This window comes from Schistocerca piceifrons, unplaced genomic scaffold, assembly GCF_021461385.2.
Source record: "Schistocerca piceifrons isolate TAMUIC-IGC-003096 unplaced genomic scaffold, iqSchPice1.1 HiC_scaffold_448, whole genome shotgun sequence".
Lineage (NCBI taxonomy): Eukaryota > Metazoa > Arthropoda > Insecta > Orthoptera > Acrididae > Schistocerca > Schistocerca piceifrons.
Window position 1 is genome coordinate 85,001 of NW_025728676.1, and position 5,000 is coordinate 90,000.

The 5,000-nt window shown below is 42.4% G+C and overlaps 1 pseudogene; it reads left to right on the forward strand.

Moving 5' to 3' along the window:
• LOC124750924 overlaps positions 1-225 on the forward strand; it is a 3,031-nt pseudogene extending 2,806 nt beyond the window's left edge.
• Positions 226-5,000: the final 4,775 nt, after the last annotated feature.

Consider the following 5,000-nt stretch of genomic DNA (forward strand, 5'->3'; position numbering starts at 1 on the left):
CCCAGTGCTCTGAATGTCAACGTGAAGAAATTCAAGCAAGCGCGGGTAAACGGCGGGAGTAACTATGACTCTCTTAAGGTAGCCAAATGCCTCGTCATCTAATTAGTGACGCGCATGAATGGATTAACGAGATTCCCGCTGTCTCTGTCAGACATGGTTCGATCTGTGTACCACAGGCGTGCATAGTTCGATCTTTGTACCACGTTCGTCGATAGTTTGATCTGTGTACCACAGGCGGTAGGAAGCGACTTTAGTTCGATCTGTGTACCACGAGTCTTTGGGCGGCTGTTTGTTCGATCGTTGTACCACGGACAAGCATAACATCAACTTGCCACTAAACTCTGAATCCGACTCTATCTCACTCTTGGTGAGAGTGGGCCAGACGTTGGGTAAATAGAGTAGATCGACGCACCCTGCCTCGCTGTTGCGAGATATTGTGTGTGCTCACAGTTTGTCCAATAGACTGTGCTATATGCTAGCATAATGTCATCCTCAGAAGACGAGGAAGGAAATGTGGGGGATGAAAGTTGTGGGGGCACCAAATTAAATAAAGTTGAGGACTATTATACAAACATTTTGGAATTCATAGATGAACACATGACACCTACCAAAAAGATTACAGTAAATGTAATGAGTGAATTGCGGAACAAGCTAGCATTGTGGGCGATGTACCAATGCAAATTGGTTGGTAGGAACGAGGAGCTCGTCAAGCAAAACCAGTGGCTGCGAGAGACACTTGTTGAGAAGAGTGAGGGAATCTCCAAAGAAATCAAGACTATTAAAGACGAGATCCCAAAAGTGGCTGCACCTTCATTTGCTGAAGTTGTAGCAAAACCAAGCAAGTATGTACCCACCACCAAAGCCAAAATAGCATCTGCACAAGCAAAGGCGCCGAATGTACTATTTGTGAAATCAAAAGATGAGAGTGATGCAAAAGTAACAAAGCAGAGGTTTACAAGTGTGATTGACCCAAGGAAAGAGCAAATTAAAATTAAAAGTATGCGTGCTGTGAACAGTGTTCTCATTGTTGAAACTGAATCTCCTGCTGATATCCAAAAGATCTCTACAAATAGTAAAGTCGCTGAAACTTTGAAGTGCGAGCCACCTAGGAAGAAGCGTCCTCTTATCATTATTTACGATGTGCCGAGTGAATTTGGAGAGCAAGAGCTAGTAGAGACAATCTGGCAGCAAAATTTTGCTGACAAGATAAGTAAACAAGAGATCCTTGAAGAAATGCGACCCTGTTTTAAGACTGGCCCTAAAGGAAAGGTGGAGGTAAACCATGTTTTTGTAGTAAGTGCAAGAGTGAGGAAGCTGTTAGTAGAAGCAAAACGAGTGTATGTGGATTTTAGATCACTGTCGGTGAAAGACTATTTTGCCTTCAAATGCTTCAAGTGCCAGAATTTCGGTCACAGAAGTGCAAAATGTACTGCCAAGTCCTTTGTGTGTTCACATTGTGGTGAAGACAACCACCAAAAAACAAATTGTCCGAACTCTAATAAGCCAGCAAAGTGTATTCCATGTTCTACGAGAGGCAAGGTGTGCAATACACCAGGTCCTCAGTGCCCTACCTATCAGCTATATTTGCGCAGATTAATTGAGAGTACAGATTATGGACAGTAATCTATCACCATATAGTGAAGAGTTCATACCAGGCAGAGACTTCAAATGTCAGGAAATTGCACAAATAGCTGATAAGAATATGATACGTAGGAAACATAAGCCACCCTCCACGAGGCTTAGGAATTGGCGTAGGGCAATTGCATGGAGGAACATGCTACGCGAGAACAGGCAACCTCTATATACTTTAGAACTAGCCCACTGCGTGGATGTTAACACATTAGAGGACGAAACGACAGTTACAAGTGAAGATAAGATGTACCTTAAGGACAAGTCAGATCTCGCGTTTGGCAATAGTGAAAATAATGATCAGAATATAGTTGATACCGACAAGTTAGATCTCGCGTTAGGCAATAGTGAAAATAATGATCAGAATATAGTTGATACCGATAAGAACAAAATCACAGACAGTAGTAATTTCCCCCAGGAACAGGGGAAAAATCTTTCTTCATCAATTCAGGACAGCACCATTAGCTCTACCATTGCAGGGAATAAAATGTGTAATGTTGGCCTTGAAAATCATGGAATTCTCTCCAAGATTAGGTCAAAGTTAAAGAGCAAAAGCAAAAAGACTATCGAGCCCTGTCATAAACCCGACATGATCACTATTGGTACTCAGACCGACTTTACAGACAGTGAAGACACACTGAAGCCTACAACAAATGAGGGAAATGACTATAAACAGTCAGATCCTCGATCGATTTATGTTGATCTTGAAGAGAATTACAGACTCTCTAGATTAGAAGATATGAGTGTATTAGTTGTAGCCCTTAGGCACATTGTCAGAATAGGGCATCCAAAAGGGAATACAATCGGCTTTCCATATCCCGGAACTGCCGATAGGCTCTTTTTGCGATGTAATAATCTACCAACTGGGAAGAAAGAATTGGGTGAGATACTTCAGAGGGCATATACCCGACGTAACGAAAAATTTGATCAAGAGGAGCTCTATAAGGAATTTGTGGAGTGTTATGGTAGAACAGTTTATGAGTACGACAAGACAGGTTTCAGATTTTATAATCATGTCAGACAGCCTTAATGAGTAGAAGAAATTTAGGTATAACTGTTGCTCAGATTAATGCTATGCGTAGCACCACCGTAATGACAGAAATATGGAAGGTTGCAGAAGATCGAGGTTTGGATATTATATGTATCCAGGAGCCTTACACTACGAAAGGGAAACTGGTACATTGCCCAATGGGTGCAAGAGTGATCATGAATGGAGAGAACCCAATGGTGGCTGTTGTGGTGCTGAAAAGAGAAGTATCAGTGACAACAATTGCTCAGGTAAATGATGAACACTCTGTTACTGTGGAGCTAACGACAACTGAGGGTGTCTTTCTCATAACTAACCTGTACTTTCAATATGCACATGAGATACAACCCTATCTCGATAAAATGATAAGAGCCAACGAGGTTGGAGGTAACAGATATCACATCTTCACAATAGATGCAAATGCTAAATCAGTACTATGGAACAGTAGAGAAACCGACGAGAGAGGACTTGAACTACAGGATGCTATTGCGGAGCAGAACTTAATAATTGTGAATAAACCCGGGTTTCCACCAACTTATCATAATAGAGCAGGGGCAAAATCTAATATCGACATTACATTGGCAAATGGTAGTGTGCTAAATAGGATACAGGCCTGGGAAGTACTGAACAGAGTGACTACAAGTGATCATAATATGATTACCTTTAGCCTTGTAAGCGTAAACAATGTAAACAGGGAGGAGAATTATATAGGGACCTACTTCGACTACAAAAGAGCAGAATGGGAGCGCATGAGGGAGGAGTTTCAACTGCAGGTGCCGGAGGGGAATGGCTTTGACATTGATTCGACAGCAGAAGCAATACAGGTCCATATACAAAACCTTATGAATACCTTCATACCTAAGCGTCCATTCTTTCGCGGCTCGAAAGTGCCATGGAGTTCCACACTAACAGAATTAAAGAGAAATGTTCGTAGGGCACGGCGCGCATATCAGAGGTCTCTCGGTGACAGAGAGAAGCAGAGAAGGTTGCTAATTTATCGGGAAATCAAAGCAGTTTATAAGGAGGAATTAATCAATACGAGAACAAAGCACTGGGAAACCTTCGTTAAAAAGGAGTTTCGAACTAATGTGTGGGGCTTACCATATAAAATCGTGAGTGAGAAGCTTAAGACACCTCTCATCTTGTCGACGCTTCAGAAGGCAGATGGTTCTACTACATCAGGGTGGCGAGATTCGGCGGAGTATTTAATGGAAAGTTTACTCCCAAGTGATGATCCGGCTTCAGATAATGAACACCAGGCACTCTTGAGACAGAAGATGCAAGAAGAGTATCCAGATGAAGGAGTGGTTGTACCATTTGCTCAGGAGGAAGTGAGTCGTGCTATTGACACCATGAAGAAAAATAAATCCCCCGGAATAGACAAGATCACAGCAGAAACGTTACAACAACTGAAAAGTAAAATCGTGCCATATCTAACAGCTCTTTTTAATGAGTGCCTCTTGCAGGGAAGAATACCAAAGGTATGGAAGATCGCTGAGGCAACCATTATCAAAAAAGGGGAAGATAGAGATCCGAAATTCGTGAAGAGTTACCGTCCAATTTGCCTGCTGAACACTATGGGGAAGGTCCAGGAACGGTTGTTGTGCGGACGGCTGAGCGATCACAGGGAGCTCTACGGGCTCAACCAATGTCAGTACGGTTTTCGGGCTGGACGGTCGATAGATGATGCAGTTAATCAAGCATTACACATAACTTCAACTTCGCAGGCGAAGTATGTTGTCGGTGTGACGATTGACATACAGGGTGCTTTCGATAATTTGTTCTGGCCTTCGCTGTTCGCAAGACTGCGAGAGCTAAGAACTCCAAAGTGCTTATACATGTCGATGCTTGATTACTGCAAGGATAGAAGGGTAATATGGAGATCACCAGAACACACAATAACAAGGCACATTAGTAAGGGATGCCCCCAGGGCTCCATTTGTGGCCCTATATTCTGGGATGTTCTGACAGAACCACTCTTGGAAATATTGGAAAATAACGAAAACGTAGCCGGTATAATAGCATATGCAGACGACCTGCTCGTAATCATAACTGGCGATTCTAGAAATTTAATTGAGAATCGAGCAACTACAGTCTTAAAAACTGTAAGCGAGTGGTGTACATACAACAAACTTCAAATAGCGGGTAGTAAAACTAAATACATATTGTTAAAAGGTAAACTATCTGCAGGTAGGGGTCCATCCATAAAATTGCAAGGCACTCCAATTAGCAGGGAGAGTGTTTGTAGATATCTTGGGCTGCACCTTGATGAGGGGCTGAACTTTAGTGCACACATTAAATTGGTGTGCGAGAAGGCATTGAACCTTATGAACAAGATCTGTAC